The sequence below is a fragment of the Schistocerca piceifrons genome, chromosome 3 (genome assembly GCF_021461385.2).
Source record: "Schistocerca piceifrons isolate TAMUIC-IGC-003096 chromosome 3, iqSchPice1.1, whole genome shotgun sequence".
NCBI lineage: Eukaryota > Metazoa > Arthropoda > Insecta > Orthoptera > Acrididae > Schistocerca > Schistocerca piceifrons.
The window spans coordinates 38,731,046-38,750,943 of NC_060140.1; positions in this window are offsets into that span (position 1 = coordinate 38,731,046).

A 19,898-nucleotide genomic window follows, 5' to 3' on the forward strand; every position below is an offset into this window, starting at 1 on the left:
CCCTTGGACCTTCTTATTGGCGATAAAACACAGAAATTGCATCGGAATTAAATACAAAATGCACAATGCCGACATAAGTACAAGAGGACTGACTGTTCTTACACTCTATGATTTGTGCCTGTCCTGTGAGACTAGTTTTAGATATCGATGCTTCACTTCAGTTTTACTGTATCCCTTGCACCTTCTTATTGACGATGAAACACAGAAATTGCATCGGAATAAAATACAAAAGGCACAATGCTGACTTACGTACAAGAAGACTGACTCTTCTTACATTCCATGACTTTAGCCTTTCCTGTAAGACCAGTATTAGATACCGATGCTTCACTTCAGGTTCACTGAATCCATTGAACCGTCTTATTGACGATGAAACACAGAAATTGAATTGGAATTAAATGCAAAAGGCACAATGCCGACTTAAGTACAAGAAGACTGACTCTTCTTACTGTCTATGCTTTGAACCCTTCCTGTGAGACCAGTTTTAGATTCCGATGCTTCACATTAGGTGTACTGTATCCCTTGGACATTCTTATTGACGACGAAACACACAAATTACATCGGAGTTAAATACAAAAGGCACAATGCCGACTTACGTACAAGAGGACTAACACTAGTTTCTGTCTATGCTTTGAACCTTTCCTGTGAGACCAGTTTTAGATTGCGATGCTTCACTTCAGGTTTACTGTATCCCTTGGACCCTCGTATTGACGACGAAACACAGAAATTGCATCTGAATTAAATACTAAAGGTACAATGCCAACTTAAGTACAAGATGACTGACTCTTCTTCCAGTCTATGTTCTGAACCACTCCAGTGTGTCCAGTTTTAGATTACGATTCTTCACCTTAGGTTAACTGTATCCCTTGGACCTTCTAATTGACGATGAAACACAGAAATAGCATCGGAATTAAATACAAAATGCACAATGCCGACATAAGTACAAGAGGACTGTCTGTCTTACATTCTATGATATGTGCCTTTCCTGTGAGACCACTTTTAGATATCGATGCTTCACATTAGGTTTTCTGTATCCCTTGGAACTTCTTATTGACGATGAAACACAGAAATAGCATCGGAATTAAATACAAAAGGCAAAATGCCGAATTCAGTACAAGAGGAATGTCTCATCTTACTGTCTATGATTTGAACCTTTCCTGTGAGACCAGTTTAGGATTCCGATGCTTCACTTCTGGTTTACTGTATCCCTTGGACCATCTTATTGACGAAGAAACACAGAAAATGTATCGGAATTAAATACAAAAGGCACAATGCCTACTTAAGTACAAGAAGACTCACTCTCCTTACTGTCTATGTTTTGGACCTTTCCAGAGAGACCAGTTTTAGATTCCGATGCTTCACTTCAGGTTTACTCTTTCCCTTGGGCCTTCTAATTGTCGATCAAACACAGATATTGCATCGGAATTAAATACAAAAGGCGCAATGCCGATTTAAGTTCAAGAGGACTGTCTCTTCTTCCTGTCTATGTTTTGAAACTTTCGTGTGAGACCAGTTATAGTATCCGATGCTTCACTTTATGTTTAGTGTATCCATTGGACGTTCTCATTGACGATGCAACACAGAAATTGCATCGGAATTAATTACTAAATGCACGATGGCAACATAAGTACAAGAAGACTGACACTTTTTACAGTCTATGTTTTGAACCTTTCCTGTGAGACCAGTTGTAGATTCCGATGCTTTACTTCAGGTTTACAGTAACCCTTGGACCTTCTTATTGACGATGAAAAACAGAAATTGCATCGGAATTAAATACAAAATCCCAATGCTGTCTTAAGTACAAGACTGACTGTTCTTACTTTCAACGATTTGAACCTTTCCTGTGAGACCGGTTTTTGTGTCCGATGCTTCGCTTCAGGTTTACTGAATCCCTTGGACCTTCTTATTGACGATGAAACACAGAAATTGCATCGGAATTAGATGCAAAAGGCACAATGCCGATTAAGTACCAGAGGACTGACTCTTCTAACATTCCATGATTTGAGCCTTTCCTGTGAGACCAGTTTAAGATTCCGATGCTTCACTTCAGGTTTACTGTATCCCTTGGAACTTCTTATTGAAGATGAAACACAGAAATTGCATCGGAAATAAATACAAAAGGCACAATGCCGACTTAAGTACAAGAAGACTGACTCTTCATCCTGTCTATGCTTTGAACCTTACCTGCGAGACCTATTTTAGATTCCGATGCTTCACTTCAGGTTTACTGTGTCCCTTGGACCTTCTTATTGACGATGAAACACAGATATTGCAACGGAATTAAATACAAAAGGCACAATGCCGACTTAAGGACAAGAAAACAGACTCTTCTTACGGTCTATGATTTGAGCCTTTCCTGTGAGACCAGTTTTAAATTCCAATCCCTCACGTCAAGGTTTACTGTATCCCTTGGACCTTCTTAATGACGATGAAACACAGAAATTGCATCGGTATTAATTACAAAATGCACAATGGCGACTTAAGTACAAGAAGACTGACTCTTCTTACTGTCTATGCTTTGAACCTTCCCTGTGAGACCAGTTTTAGATTCCGATGCTTCACTTGAGGTTTACTGTATCCCTTGGACCCTCTTATTGACGACTAAACACAGAAATAGCATCGTAATTCAATACAAAAGGCACAATGCCGACCTAAGTACATGAAGACTGACTCTTCTTCCTGTCTATGGTTTGAACCTTTCCTGTAAGACCAGTTTTAGACTCCGATGCCTCACCTCAGGTTCACTGTATCCCTTAGACATTCTTATTGACGATGAAACACAGATATTGCAACGGAATTAAATACAAAAGGCACAATGCCGAGTTAAGTACAAGAGGACTGACTGTTCTTACACTCTATGATTTGAGCCTTCCCAGTGAGACCAGTTTTAGATATCGATGCTTCACTTCAGGTTTACTGTATCCCATGGACCTTCTTATTGACGATGAAACACAGAAATTGCATCGCAATGAATTACAAAAGGCACAATGCCGACTTAAGTACAAGAAGACTGACTCTTCTTACTGTCTATGTTTTGAACCTTTCCTTTGAGACCAGTTTTAAATTCCGATGCTTCACTTCAGGTTTACAGTATCCCTGGGACCATCTTATTGACGATGAAACAAAGACATTGCATCAGAATGAAATACAAACGGCACAATTCCGACTTAAGTACAAGAGGACTGACTCTTCTTTCATTCTATTATTTGAAGCTTTCCTGTGAGACCAGTTTTAGATTCCGATGACACTCTTCAGGATTAATGGATCAATTGGGCCTTCTAATTGTCGATCAAACACAGAATTTGCATCGGAATTAGATACAAAAGGCACAATGCCGACTTACGTACAAGTGAAATGTCTCTTCTTATGTCTATGATTTGAACCTTTTGCTGTGAGACTAGTTTCAGATTTCGATGCTTTACTTCAGGATTACTGTATCCCTCGGACCTTCTTATTTACGATGAAACACAGAAATTGCATCGGAATTAAACACTAAGGCACAATGCCGACGTAAGTGCAAGAAGACCGACTCTTCTTACTGTCTATGCTTTGAACCTTTCCTGTGAGACCAGTTTTAGATTCCGATGCCACACTTCAGGTGTACTGCTTCCCTTGGACCTTCTTATTGACGATGAAACACAGATATTGCAACGGAATTAAATACAAATGGCACAATGCCGACTTAAGTACAAGTGGAATGTCTCTTCTTACTGTCTATGATTTGAACCTTTCCTGTGAGACCAGTTTCAGATTCCGATGCTTCTCTTCAGGATTACTGTATCCCTCGGACCTTCTTATTTACGATGAAACACAGAAATTGCATCGGAATTAAACACTAAAGGCACAATGCCGACGTAAGTGCAAGAAGACCGACTCTTCTTACTGTCTATGCTTTGAACCTTTCCTGTGAGACCAGTTTTAGATTCCGATGCCACACTTCAGTTGTACTGCTTCCCTTGGACCGTTTGTATTTCATTCTGATGCAATGTCTTTGTTTCATCGTCAATAATATGGTCGAAGGGGTACTGTAAACCTGATGTGAACCATTGGAATTTAAAACTGGTCTCAAAGGGACTTTCTTATTAACGATGAAACACAGAAATTGCATCGCAATTAAATACAAGATGCACAATGCCGACATAAGTACAAGAGGACTGACTGTTCTTACACTCTATGATTTGAGCCTTCCCAGTGAGACCAGTTTTGGATATCGATGCTTCACTTCAGGTTTACTGTATCCCATGGACCTTCTTATTGACGATGAAACACAGAAATTGCATCGGAATGAAATACAAAAGGCACAATGCCGACTTATGTACAAGAAGACTGACACTTCTTACTGTCTATGTTTTGAACCTTTCCTTTGAGACCAGTTTTAAATTCCGATGGTTCACATCAGGTTTACAGTACCCCTTCGACCATATTATTGACGATGAAACAAAGACATTGCATCAGAATGAAATACAAACGGCACAATTCCGACTTAAGTACAAGAGGACTGACTCTTCTTTCATTCTATTATTTGAAGCTTTCCTGTGAGACCAGTTTTAGATTCCGATGACACTCTTCAGGGTTAATGTATCCCTTGGACCTTCTTATTGGCGATGAAACACAGAAATTGCATCGGAATTGTATACAAAAGGCACAATGCCGACGTAAGTGCAAGAAGACTGACTCTTCTTACTCTCTATGCTTTGAACCTCTCCTGTGAGACCAGTTTTAGATTCCGATGCTACAATTCAGGTTTACTGCTCCCTTAGACCTTCTTATTGACGATCAAGAACAGAAATTGGATCGGAATTAAATACAAAAGGCACAATGCCTACTTAAGTACAAGAAAACCGACTCTTCTTACTGTCTATGATTTGAGCCTTCAGTGTGAGACCAGTTTTAAATTCCAATCCCTCACTTGAAGGTTTACTGTTTCCCTTGGACCATCTTATAGACGATGAAACACAGAAATTGCATCGGTGTTAATTACAAAAGGCACAATGGCGACTTAAGTACAAGAAGACTGTCACTTCTTACTGTCTATGCTTTGAACCTTCCCTGTGAGACCAGTTTTAGCCTCCGATGCCTCACCTCAGGTTTACTGTATCCCTTGGACCTTCTTATTGACGATGAAACACAGAAATTGCATCGGAATTACAAACAAAAGGCACAATGCCGACCTAAGTACAAGAGGACTGACTCTTCCTACATTCCATGATTTGCGCCTTTCCTGTGAGACCAGTATTAGATATCGATGCTTCACTTCAGGTTTACTGTATCCCTCTGACCTTCTTATTCACGAGGAAACACAGAAATTGCCTCGGATTTAAATGCAAAAGGCACAATGCCGACGTAAGTACAAGAAGACTGACTCTTCTTACTGTCTAAGATATGAACCTTTCCTGTGTGACCTGTTTTAAATTCCGATGCTTCATTTTTGGTTTACTGTATCCCTTGGACCTTCTTATTGACGACGAAACTCAGAAATTGCCACGGAATTAACTACAAAAGCCACAATGGCGACTTAAGGACAAGAGGACTAACTCTTCTTACATTTTATGATTGGAACGTTTCCTGTGAGACCAATTTTAGAGTCCGATGCTTCACTTCGGGTTTACTGTATCCGTTTTACCGTCTTATTGACAATGAAACACAGAAATTTCATCAGAATGAAATACAAATGGCACAATGCCGACTTAAGTACAAGAAGACTGACTCCTCTTACTGTCTATGACTTCAACCTTTCCTGTGAGACTAGTTTTAGATTCCGATGCTTCACGTCAGATTTACTGTATCCCTGGGACCTTCGTATTGACGATGAAAAAATGAAATTTCATCGGAATTGAATACAAAAGGCACAATGCCGACTTAAGTAGAAGAGGAATGCATCTTCTTACTGTCTATGTTTTTTCCTTTCCTGTGGGACCTGTTTTAGATTCCGATGCGTTACTTCGGATTTGCTGTATTCCTTGGACTTTTATTGACGATGAAACACAGAAAATGCATCGGAATTAAATACAAAAGGCACAACGCGACTTAAGTACAAGAAGACTGACTCTTCTTACTGTCAATGCTTTGAACCTTTCCTGTGAGACCAGTTTTAGTTTGCGGTGCTTCACTTGAGGTTAACTGTATAGCTTGGAGCTTCTTATTGACGATGATCACAGAAATTGGATCGAAATTAAATACAAAAGGCACAATGCCGACTTAGGTATGAGAAAACTGACTGATCTCACTGTCTATGATTTGAGCCTTTCCTGTGGGACCAGTTTTAAATTCTGATGCTACACTTCAGATTTTACTGTATGCCTTGGACCTTCTTATTGGCTATGAACACAGAAATTGGATCGGAATTAAAAACAAAAGGCACAATGCCGACTTAAGTACAAGTGGACTGACTCTTCTTACAGTCTATGCATTGAACTTTTCCTGTGAGCCCAGTTTTAGATTCGGATGCTTCGCTTCAGGTTTACTGGGTCTCTTGGACGTTCTTATTGACGATGAAACACAGAAATTGCATCGGAATTAAGTACAAAAGGCACAATGCCGACTTAAGTACAAGTAGACTGACTCTTCTTACAGTCTTTGCATTGAACCTTACCTGTGAGCCCAGTTTTAGATTCCGATGCTTCACATCAGGTTTACTGTATCCCTTGGACCTTCTTATTTACGATGAAACACAGAAATTGTACAGGATTTAAAAACAAAGGGCACAATGCCGACTTCAGTTCAAGAGGACTAACTCTTCTTACATTCTATGTTTTGATCCTTTCCTGTGAGACCAGTTTTAGATATCGATTTTTCACTTCAGGTTCACTGTATCCCTTGGACCTTCTTATTGACGATGAAACACAGATATTGCAACGGAATTAAATACAAAAGGCACAATGCCGACTTAAGTACAAGTGAAATGTCTCTGCTTACTGTCTATGATTTGAACCTTTTGCTGTGAGACCAGTTTCAGATTTCGATGCTTCACTTCAGGATTACTGTATCCCTCGGACCTTCTTATTGGCGATGAAACACAGAAATTGCATCAGAATTAAATACAAAAGCCACAATGCCTACGTAAGTGCAAGAAGACTGACTCTTCTTACTGTCTATGCTTTGAACCTTTCCTGTGAGACCAGTTTTAGATTCCGATGCTACACTTCAGGTTTACTGCTTCCCTTGGACCTTCTTATTGACGATCAAACACAGAAATTGCATCGGAATTAAATACAAAACGCACAATGGCGACTTAAGTACAAGAAGACCGACTCTTCTTACTGTCTATGCTTTCGACCTTCCGTGTGAGACCAGTTTTAGATTCCGATGCTTCACTTGAGGTTTACTGTATCCCTTGGACCCTCTTATTGACGACTAAACACAGAAATAGCATCGGAATTCAATACAAAAGGCACAATGCCGACTTAAGTACACGGAGACTGACTCTTCTTTCTGTCTATGTTTTGAACAATTCCAGTGAGATCAGATTTAGATTCCGATGCTTCACTTCAGGTTTACTGTATCAATTGGACCTTCGTATTGACGATGAAACACAGTAATTGCATCGGAATGAAATAAAAAATGCACAATGCCGACCTAAGTACACGAAGACTGACTCTTCTTTCTGTCTATGATTTGAACAATTCCAGGGAGACCAGATTTAGATTCCGATGCTTCACTTCAGGTTTACTGTATCCCTTGTACTTCGTATTGACGATGAAACACAGAAATTGCATCGGAATGAAATACAAAATGCACAATGCCGACCTAAGTACATGAAGACTGACTCTTCTTCCTGTCTATGTTCTGAAACTTTCCTGTAAGACCAGTTTAGACTCCGATGCCTCACCTCAGGTTTACTGTATCCTTTGGACCTTCTTATTGACGATGAAACACAGAAATTGCATCGGAATTACAAACAAAAGGCACAATGCCGACCTAAGTACAAGAGGACTAACTCTTCTTACATTCTATGATTTGCGCCTTTCCTGTGAGACCAGTTTTAGATATCGATGCTTTACTTCAGGTTTTCTGTATCCCTCTGACCTTTCTATTCACGAGGAAACACAGAAATTGCCTCGGATTGAAATGCAAAAGGCACAATGCCGACGTAAGTACAAGAAGACTGACTCTTCTTACTGTCTAAGATATGAACCTTTCCTGTGAGACCTGTTTTAAATTCCGATGCTTCACTTTTGGTTTACTGTATCCCTTGGACCTTGCTATTGACGGCAAAAATCAGAAATTCCAACAGAATAAACTACAAAAGACACAATGGCGACTGAAGGACAAGTCGACTAACTCTTCTTACATTTTATGATTGGAACCTTTCCTGTGAGACCGGTTTTAGAGTCCGATGCTTCACTTCGGGTTTACTGTGTCCCTTGGACCATCTTATTGACGATGAAACACAGAACTTGAATCGGAATTAAATACAAAAGGCACAATGCCAACTTAACTACAAGAAGACTTACTCTTTTTCCTGTCTATGTTTTGAACCTTTCCTGTGAGACCTGTGTTAGATTCCGATGTTTCACTTCAGGTATACTGTATCACTTGGACCGTCTTATTGACAATGAAACACAGAAATTCCATCAGAATTAAATACAAATGGCACAATGCCGACTTAAGCACAAGAAGACTGACTCCTCTTACTGTCTATGACTTCAACCGTTCCTGTGAGACCAGTTTTGGATCCGATGCTTCACGTCAGATTTACTGTATCCCTGGGACCTTCGTATTGACGATGAAACAATGAAATTGCATCGGAAGTAAATACAAACGTCACAATGCCGACTTAAGTAGAAGAGGAATGCCTCTTCTTACTGTCTATGTTTTTAAACTTTTATGTGAGACCAGTTTTAGATTCCGATGCGTTACTTCAGGTTTACTGTATTCCTTGGACTTTTATTGACGATGAAACCACAGAAAATGCATCGGAATTAAATACAAAAGGCACAACGCGACTTAAGTACAAGAAGACTGACTCCTCTTATTGTCTACGCTTTGAACCTTTCCTGAGAGACCAGCTTTAGATTCCGATGCTTCACTTCAGGTTAACTGTATAGCTTGGACATTCTTATTGACGATGAAACACAGAAATTGTGCCGGAATTAGAAACAAAGGGCACAATGCCGACTTCAGTTCAAGAGGACTGACTCATCTTACATTCTATGTTTTGAGCCTTTCCTGTGAGACCAGTTTTAGATATCGATTCTTCACTTCAGGTTTACTGTATCCCTTGGACCTTCTTATTGACGATGAAACACAGAAACTGCTTCGGAATTAAATTCAAAAGGCACAATACAGATTTAAGTACAAAAAGTTTGACTCATCTTACTGCCCATGTTTTGAGCGTTTCCTGTGAGACCTGTTTTACATCCAATACTTCACTTGAGGTTTACTGTATGCCTTGGACCTACTTATTGTAGATGAAACACAGAAATTGCATCGGAATTAAATACAAAAGGCACAATGCCGACTTAAGTACAAGAAGACGGACTCTTCTTACTGTCTCTGATTTGAACCTATCCTGTGAGACCAGGTTTAGATTCAGATGTTTCACTTCAGGTTTACTGTATCCCTTGGACCTTCTTATTGACGATGAAACACAGAGATTGCATCGGACTTAAATACAAAAGGCACATTGCCGATTTAAGTACACCAAGACTGACTCTTCTTACTGTCTATGATTTGAACCATTCCTGTGAGACCCGTTTTAAATTCCTATGCTTCACTTCAGGTTTACTGTATCCATTGGAACTTCTTTTTGACGATGAAACCCTGAAATTGCATCGGAATTAAATACAAAAAGCACAATGGGGACTTAAGTACAAGATGACTGACTCCTCTTACTGTCTATGTTTAGAACCTTTCCAGTGAGACCAGTTTTACGTTCCGATGCTTCACTTCAGGTTTACTGTATCCCTTGGACGTTCTTATTGACGATGAAACGCAGAAAATGCATCGGAATTAAATACAAACGGCACAATGCCGATTTGAGTACAAGAGGACTGATCCTTCTTACATTCTATGATTTGAGCCTGTCCTGTGAGACCAGTTTTAGATATCGATGCTTCACTTCAGGTTTACTGTATCCCTCTGACCTTCTTATTGACGATGAAACACAGTAATTGCATCGGAATTAAATACAAAAAGCACAATGTCGACTTAAGTACAAGAAGACTGACTCTTCTTACTGTCTATGATTTGAACCATTCCGGTCAGACCAGTTTTAGATTACAATGGTTCACTTCAGGTCTACTGTAGCCATTGGAACTACTTATTCTCGATGAAACACAGAAATTGCATCGGAATTAAATACAAAAGGCACAATGCCGACTAATGTACAAGAAGACTGACTCTTCTTACTGTCTATGATTTGAGCCTTTCCTGTGAGACCAGTTTTAGATTCCGATGCTTCTGTTCAGGTTTACTGTTTCCCTTGGACCTTCTTATTGACGATGAAACACAGATATTGCAACGGAATTAAATACAAAAGGCACAATGCCGACTTAAGTAGAAGTGAAATGTCTCTTCTTACTGTCTATGATTTGAACCTTTTGCAGTGAGACCAGTTTCAGATTTCGATGCTTCACTTCAGCATTACTGTATCCCTCGGACCTTCTTATTGACGATGAAACACAGAAATTGCATCGGAATTAAATACAAAAGGCACAATGCCGACTTAAGTACAAGAAAACCGACTCTTCTTACGGTCTATGACTTGAGCCTTTCCTGTGAGACCAGTTTTAAATTCCAATCCTTCACGTCAAGGTTTACAGTATCCCTTGGACAATCTTATTGATGTTGAAACACAGAAATTGCATCGGTATTAATTACAAAAGGCACAATGGCGACTTAAGTACAAGAAGACTGACTCTTCCTACTGTCTATGCTTTGAACCTTCCCTGTGAGACCAGTTTTAGATTCCGATGCTTCACTTGAGGTTGACTGTATCCCTTGGACCCTCTTATTGACGACTAAACACAGAAATAGCATCGAAATTCAATACAAAAGGCACAATGCCGACTTAAGTACACGAAGACTGACTCTTCTTTCTGTCTATGGTTTGAACAATTCCAGTGAGACCAGATTTAGATTCCGATGCTTCACTTCAGGTTTACTGTATCCCTTGGACCTTCTTATTGACGATGAAACACAGAAATTGCATCGGAATGAAATACAAAATGCACAATGCCGACCTAAGTACATGAAGACTGACTCTTCTTCTTGTCTATGTTTCGAACCTTCCCTGTAAGAGCAGTTTTAGACTCCGGTGCCTCACCTCAGGTTTACTGTATCACTTGGACCTTCTTATTGACGATGAAACACAGATATTGCAACGGAATTTAATACAAAAGGCACAATGCCGACTTAAGTACAAGTGGATTGTCTCTTCTTACTGTCTATGATCTGAACCTTTCCTGTGAGACCAGTTTCAGATTCCGATGCTTCACTTCAGGATTACTGTATCTCTCGGACGTTCTTATTAACGATGAAACACAGAAATTGCATCGCAATTAAATACAAGATGCACAATGCCGACATAAGTACAAGAGGACTGACTGTTCTTACACTCTATGATTTGAGGCTTTCCAGTGAGACCAGTTTTAGATATCGATGCTTCACTTCAGGTTTACTGTATCCCATGGACCTTCTTATTGACGATGAAACACAGAAATTGCATCGGAATGAAATACAAAAGGCACAATGGCAATTTAAGTACAAGAAGACTGACTCTTCTTACTGTCTATGTTTTGAACCTTTCCTTTGAGACCTGTTTTAAATTCCGATGCTTCACTTCAGGTTTACAGTATCCCTTGGACAATCTTATTGCCGATGAAACAAAGACATTGCATCGGAATTACAAACAAAAGGCACACTGCCGACCTAAGTACAAGAGGACTGACTCTTCTTACAATCTATGATTTGCGCCTCTCCTGTGAGACCAGTTTTAGAAATCGAGCTTCACTTCAGGTTTACTGTATCCCTCTGACCTTCTTATTCATGAGGAAACACAGAAATTGCATCGAAACTAAATACAAAAGGCACAATGCCGACTTAAGTAGAAGAGGAATGCCTCATCTTACTGTCTATGTTTTTAACATTTCCTGTGAGACCAGTTTTAGATTCCGATGCGTTACTTCGGGTTTACTGTATTCCTTGGACTTTTATTGACGATGAAACACAGAAAATGCATCGGAATTAAATACAAAAGGCACAACGCGACTTAAGTACAAGAAGACAGACTCTTCTTACTGTCTATGCTTTGAACCTTTCCTGTCAGACCAGTTTTAGATTCCGATGCTTCACTTCAGGTTAACTGTATAGCTTGGATCTTCTTATTGACGATGATCACAGAAATTGCATCGGAATTAAATACAAAAGGCACAATGCCGACTTAGGTACGAGAAGACTGACTCATCTCACTGTCTATGATTTGAGCCTTTCCTGGGGGACCAGTTTTAAATTCTGATGCTACACTTCAGATTTTACTGTATCCCTTGGACCTTCTTATTGGCTATGAACACAGAAATTGGATCGGAATTAAAAAAAAAACGCACAATGCCGACTTAAGTACAAGTGGACTGACTCTTCTTACAGTCTATGCATTGAACCTATCCTGTGAGCCCAGTTTTAGATTCGGATGCTTCGCTTCAGTTTTACTGTTTCCCTTGGACCTTCTTATTGACGATGAAACACAGAAATTGCATCGGAATTAAGTGCAAAAGGCACAATGCCGACTTAAGTACAAGAAGACTTACCCTTCTTACTGTCTATATTTTGAACCTTTCCTGTGAGACCAGTTTTAGATTAAGATGCTTCACTTCTGGTTTACTGTATCTCTTGGACCTTCTTATTGACGATAAAATGCAAAAATTGCATCAGAATAACATACAAAAGACACAATGCCGACTTAAGTACAAGTAGACTGACTCTTCTTATAGTCTTTGCATTGAACCTTACCTGTGAGCCCAGTTTTAGATTCCGATGCTTCACATCAGGTTTACTGTATCCCTTGGACCTTCTTATTGACGATGAAACACAGAAATTGTACCGGAATTAAAAACAAAGGGCACAATGCCGACTTCAGTTCAATAGGACTGACTCTTCTTTCATTATATGTTTTGAGCCTTTTCAGTGAGACCAGTTTTAGATATCTATTCTTCACTTCAGGTTTACTGTATCCCTTGGACCATCTTATTGACGATGAAACACAGAAATTGCTTCGGAATTAAATTCAAAATGCACAATGCAGACTTAAGTACAAGAAGTTTGACTCATCTTACTGTCCATGTTTTGAGCGTTTCCTGTGAGACCTGTTTTAGATCCAATACTTCACTTGAGGTTTACTGTATCCCTTGGACCTACTTATTGTAGATGAAACACAGAAATTGCATCGGAATTAAATACAAAAGGCACAATGGCGACTTAAGTGCAAGAAGACTGACTCTTCTTACTGTCTATGATTTGAACCTATCCTGTGGGACCAGTTTTAGATTCCGATGCTTCACGTCACGTTTATTGCATCCCTTGGACCTTCGTATTGACGATGAAACAAAGAAATTGCATCGGAATTAAATACAAAAGGCGGAACGCCGACTTAAGTAGATGAGGAATGTCTCTTCTTACTGTCTATGTCTTGAACCTTTCATGTGAGACCAGTTTTAAATTCCGTTGCGTTACTTCAGGTTTACTGTATCCCTTGGACGTGCTTATTGACTATGAAACACAGAAATTGCATCGGAATTAAATACAAAAGGCACAATGCCGACTTAAGTACAGGAAGACTGACTCTTCTTACAGTCTACATATTGAACCTTTCCAGTGAGACCAGTTTTAGATTCCGATGCTTCATTTCAGGTTTACTGTATCCCTGGGCCCTTCTTGTTGACGATGAACACAGAGATTGCATCGGAATAAAATACAAAAGGCACAATGCCGACTTAAGTAGAAGAGGACTGACTCTTGTTACATTCTATGATTTGAGCCTTTCCTGTGAGACCAGTTTTAGATTCAGATGTTTCACTTCAGGTTAACTGTATCCCTTGGACTTTCTTATTGACGATGAAACACAGAAATTGCATCGGAATTAAATACAAAAGGCACATTGCCGATTTATGTACTCCAAGACTGACTCTTCTTACTGTCTATGATTTGAACCATTCCTGTGAGACCCGTTTTAAATTCCTATGCTTCACTTCAGGTTTACTGTATCCATTGGAACTTCTTTCTGACGATGAAACCCTGAAATTGCATCAGAATTAAATACAAAAGGCACAATGCCGACTTAAGTACAAGATGACTGACTCTTCTTACTGTCTATGTTTAGAACCTTTCCAGTGAGACCAGTTGTACGTTCCGATGCTTCACTTCAGGTTTACTGTATCCCTTGGACGTTCTTATTGACGATGAAACACAGAGATTGTATCGGAATTAAAAACAAGAGGCACAAAGCCGACTTAAGTACAAGACGACTGACTCTTCTTACTTTCTATGTTTTGAGCCTTTCCTGTGAGACCAGTTTTAGATATCGATGCTACACTTCAGGTTTACTGTATCCCTCTGACCTTCTTATTGACGATGAAACACAGAAATTGAATCGGAATTAAATACAAAAAGCACAATGCCGACATAAGTACAAGAAGACTGACTCTTCTTACTGTCTGTGATTTGAACCATTCCTGTGAGACCAGTTTTAGATCAAAATGGTTCACTTCAGGTCTACTGTATCCCTTGGAACTACTTATGGTCGATGAAACTCAGAAATTGCATCGGAATTAAATTCAAAAGGCACAATGCCGACTAATTTACAAGAAGACTGACCCTTCTTACAGTCTATGTTTTGAACCTTTTCTGTGAGACCAGTTTTAGATTCCGATGCTTCACTTCAGGTTTATTGTTTCCATTGGACCTTCTTATTGACGACAAAACACAGAGATTGTATCGGAATTAAAAACAAGAGGCACAATGCCGACTTAAGTACAAGACGACTGACTCTTCTTACTTTCTATGATTTGAGCCTTTCCTGTGAGACCAGTTTTAGATATCTATGCTTCACTTCAGGTTTACTGTATTCCTTGGACCTTCTTATTGACGATGAAACACAGAAATTGCTTCGGAGTAAATACAAAAGGCACAATGCCGACTTAAACACAGGAAGACTGACTCGTCTTACAGTCTATGTTTTGAACGTTTCCTGTAACACCAGTTTTTGATTCCGATGGTACTCTTCAGGTATACTGTATCCCTTGGATATTGTTATTGACGATGAAACACAGAAAATGCATTGTAAGTAAATTGAAAAGGCACAATGCCGACTTAAGTAGAAGAAGAGTGACTCCTCTTACTGTCTATGTTTTGAAACTTTCATGTAAGACCAGTTTTGTATTCTGATGCTGCGCTTCAGGAATAGTGTATCCCTTGGAACTTCTTATTGACGATGAAACACAGAAATTGCATCGGAAATAAATACAAAAGGCACAGTGCCGACTTAGGTTTAAGAAGACTGTCTCATCTTACTGTCTATGATTTGTGCCTTTCCTGTGAGACCGATTTTAGATTCCGATGCTTCACGTCAGGTTTACAGTATCCATTGGGCCTTCGTATTGACGATGAAACAAAGAAATAGCATCGGAATTAAATACAAACCGCGCAATGGCGACTTAAGTAGAAGAGGAATGTCTCTTCTTATTGTCTATGTTTTGAACCTCTCCTGTGAGACCAACTTTAGTTTCCGATGCGTTCCTTCAGGTTTACTGCATCCCTTGGACGTTCTTATTGACGATGAAACACAGAAAATGCATTGGAACTAAATACAAAAGGCACAATGCCGACTTAAGTACAAGAAGACTGACTCTTCATACTGTCTATGTTTTGAACCTTTCCTGTGAGACCAGTTTAAGATTTCGATGCTTCGCTACAGGTTTACTGTTTCCCTTGGAACTGCTTATTGATGATGAAACACAGAAATTCAATCGGATATAAATACAAAAGGCACAATGCCGGCTTAAGTACAGGAAGACTGCCCCATCTTACAGTCTACATTTTTAACCTTTCCTGTGAGACCAGTTTTAGATTCCGATGCTTCACCTCAGGTTTACTATATCCCTTGGACCTTCTTATTGACGATGATACACAGAAATTGCATCGGAATTAAATACTAATGGCAAAATGCGGACATAAGTACAAGAAGACTGACGCTTCCTACAGTCGATGTTTAGAACGTTTCCTGTAAGACCAGTTTAAGATTTCGATGCTTCGCTACAGGTTTACTGTTTCCCTTGGAACTGCTTATTGACGATGAAACACAGAAATTCAATCGGATATAAATACAAAAGGCACAATGCCGGCTTAAGTACAGGAAGACTGACCCTTCTTACAGTCTACATTTTTAACCTTTCCTGTGAGACCAATTTTAGATTCCGATGCTTCACGTCAGGTTTACAGTATCCATTGGGCCTTCGTATTGACGATGAAACAAAGAAATAGCATCGGAGTTAAATACAAACGGCGCAATGGCGACTTAAGTAGAAGAGGAATGTCTCTTCTTACTGTCTATGTTTTGAACGTCTCCTGTGAGACCAACTTTAGTTTCCGATGCTTCACTTCAGGTTAACTGTATCCCATGGACATTGTTATTGACGATGAAACACAGATATTGCATTGGATTTAATTACAAAAGGCACAATGCCGACTTAAGTACAAGAGGACTGCCTATTCTTACATTTAATGATTTAAACCTTTCCTGTGAGTCCAGTTTTAGATATCGATGCTTCACTTCAGGTTTACTGTATCCCTCTGACCTTCATATTGACGATGAAACACAGAAATTGCACCGGAATTAAATACAAAAGGCACTATGCCGACTTAAGTAGAAGAAGAGTGACTCTTCTTACTCCCTTTGATTTGAACCTTTCCTGTGAGACAAGTTTTAGATTCCGATGCTTCACGTCAGGTTTACTATATCCCTTGGTATTTCTTATTTACGATGAAACACAGAAATTACATCGCAATTAAATACAAAAGGCACAATGCCGATTTGAGAACAAGAGGACTGACCCTTCTTACATTATGTGATTTGAGCCTTTCCTGTGAGACCAATTTTAGATATCGATGCTTCACTTCGGGTTTACTGTATCCCTCTGACCATCTTAATGACGATTAAACGCAGAAACTGCATCGGAATTAAATACAAAAGGCACATTGCCTTCTTAAGTACAAGTTGACTGACTCTTCTTACTGTCTATGAAGAGACCAGTTTTAGATATCGATGCTGCACTTCAGGTTTACTGTATCCCTCTGACCTTATTATTGACGATGAAACACAGAAATTGAATCGGAATTAAATACAAAAGGCACATTGCAGACTTCAGTGCAAGCAGACGGACTCTTCTTACAGTCCATGTTTTAAACCTATCCTGTGAAACCAGTATTAGATTCCGATGCTTCACTTCAGGTTCACTGTATCACTTGGACCTTCTTATTGACGATGAAGCACAGAAATTGCATCGGAATTAAGTGCAAAAGGCACAATGCCGACTTAAGTACAAGAAGACTTACCCTTCTTACTGTCTATATTTTGAACCTTTCCTGTGAGACCAGTTTTAGATTAAGATGCTTCACTTCAGGTTTACTGTATCTCTTGGACCTTCTTATTGTCGATGAAATGCAAAAATTGCATCAGAATAACATACAAAAGACACAATGCCGACTTAAGGACAAGTAGACTGACTCTTCTTACAGTCTTTGCATTGAACCTTACCTGTGAGCCCAGTTTTAGATTCCGATGCTTCACATCAGGTTTACTGTATCCCTTGGACCTTCTTATTGACGAAGAAACACAGAAATTGTACCGGAATTAAAAGCAAAGGGCACAATGCCGACTTCAGTTCAAGAGGACTGACTCTTCTTTCATTCTATGTTTTGAGCCTTTTCAGTGTGACCAGTTTTAGATATCTATTCTTCACTTCAGGTTTACTGTATCCCTTGGACCATCTTATTGACGATGAAACACAGAAATTGCTTCGGAATTAAATTCAAAATGCACAATGCAGACTTAAGTACAAGAAGTTTGACTCATCTTACTGTCCATGTTTTGAGCGTTTCCTGTGAGACCTGTTTTAGATCCAATACTTCACTTGAGGTTTACTGTATCCCTTGGACCTACTTATTGTAGATGAAACACAGAAATTGCATCGGAATTAAATACAAAAGGCACAATGGCGACTTAAGTGCAAGAAGACTGACTCTTCTTACTGTCTATGATTTGAACCTATCCTGTGTGACCAGTTTTAGATTCCGATGCTTCACGTCACGTTTATTGTATCCCTTGGACCTTCGTATTGACGATGAAACAAAGAAATTGCATCGGAATTAAATACAAAAGGCGGAACGCCGACTTAAGTAGAAGAGGAATGTCTCTTCTTACTGTCTATGTTTTGAACCTTTCATGTGAGACCTGTTTTAAATTCCGTTGCGTTACTTCAGGTTTACTGTATCCCTTGGACGTGCTTATTGACTATGAAACACAGAAATTGCATCGGAATTAAATACAAAAGGCACAATGCCGACTTAAGTACAGGAAGACTGACTCTTCTTACAGTCTACATATTGAACCTTTCCAGTGAGACCAGTTTTAGATTCCGATGCTTCACTTCAGGTTTACTGTATCCCTGGGCCCTTCTTGTTGACGATGAACACAGAGATTGCATCGGAATAAAATACAAAAGGCACAATGCCGACTTAAGTAGAAGAGGACTGACTCTTCTTACATTCTATGATTTGAGCCTTTCCTGTGAGACCAGTTTTAGATTCAGATGTTTCCCTTCAGGTTAACGGTATCCCTTGGACTTTCTTATTGACGATGAAACACAGAAATTGCATCGGAATTAAATACAAAAGGCACATTGCCGATTTATGTACTCCAAGACTGACTCTTCTTACTGTCTATGATTTGAACCATTCCTGTGAGACCCGTTTTAAATTCCTATGCTTCACTTCAGGTTTACTGTATCCATTGGAACTTCTTTCTGACGATGAAACCCTGAAATTGCATCAGAATTAAATACAAAAGGCACAATGCCGACTTAAGTACAAGATGACTGACTCTTCCTACTGTCTATGTTTAGAACCTTTCCAGTGAGACCAGTTGTACGTTCCGATGCTTCACTTCAGGTTTACTGTATCCCTTGGACGTTCTTATTGACGATGAAACGCAGAAATTGCATGGGAATTAAATACAAAAGGCACAATGCCGATTTGACTACAAGAGGACTGACCCTTCTTACATTCTATGATTTGAGCCTTTCCTGTGAGACCAGTTTTAGATATCGATGCTACACTTCAGGTTTACTGTATCCCTCTGACCTTCTTATTGACGATGAAACACAGAAATTGAATCGGAATTAAATACAAAAAGCACAATGCCGACATAAGTACAAGAAGACTGACAATTCTTACTGTCTGTGATTTGAACCATTCCTGTGAGACCAGTTTTAGATCCCAATGGTTCACTTCAGGTCTACTGTATCCCTTGGAACTACTTATGGTCGATGAAACACAGAAATTGCATCGGAATTAAATTCAAAAGGCACAATGCCGACTAATGTACAAGAAGACTGACCCTTCTTACAGTCTATGCTTTGAACCTTTTCTGTGAGACCAGTTTTAGATTCCGATGCTTCACTTCAGTTTTATTGTTTCCCTTGGACCTTCTTATTGACGACAAAACACAGAGATTGTATCGGAATTAAAAACAAGAGGCACAATGCCGACTTAAGTACAAGACGACTGACTCTTCTTACTTTCTATGATTTGAGCCTTTCCTGTGAGACCAGTTTTAGATATCTATGCTTCACTTCAGGTTTACTGTATTCCTTGGACCTTCTTATTGACGATGAAACACAGAAATTGCTTCG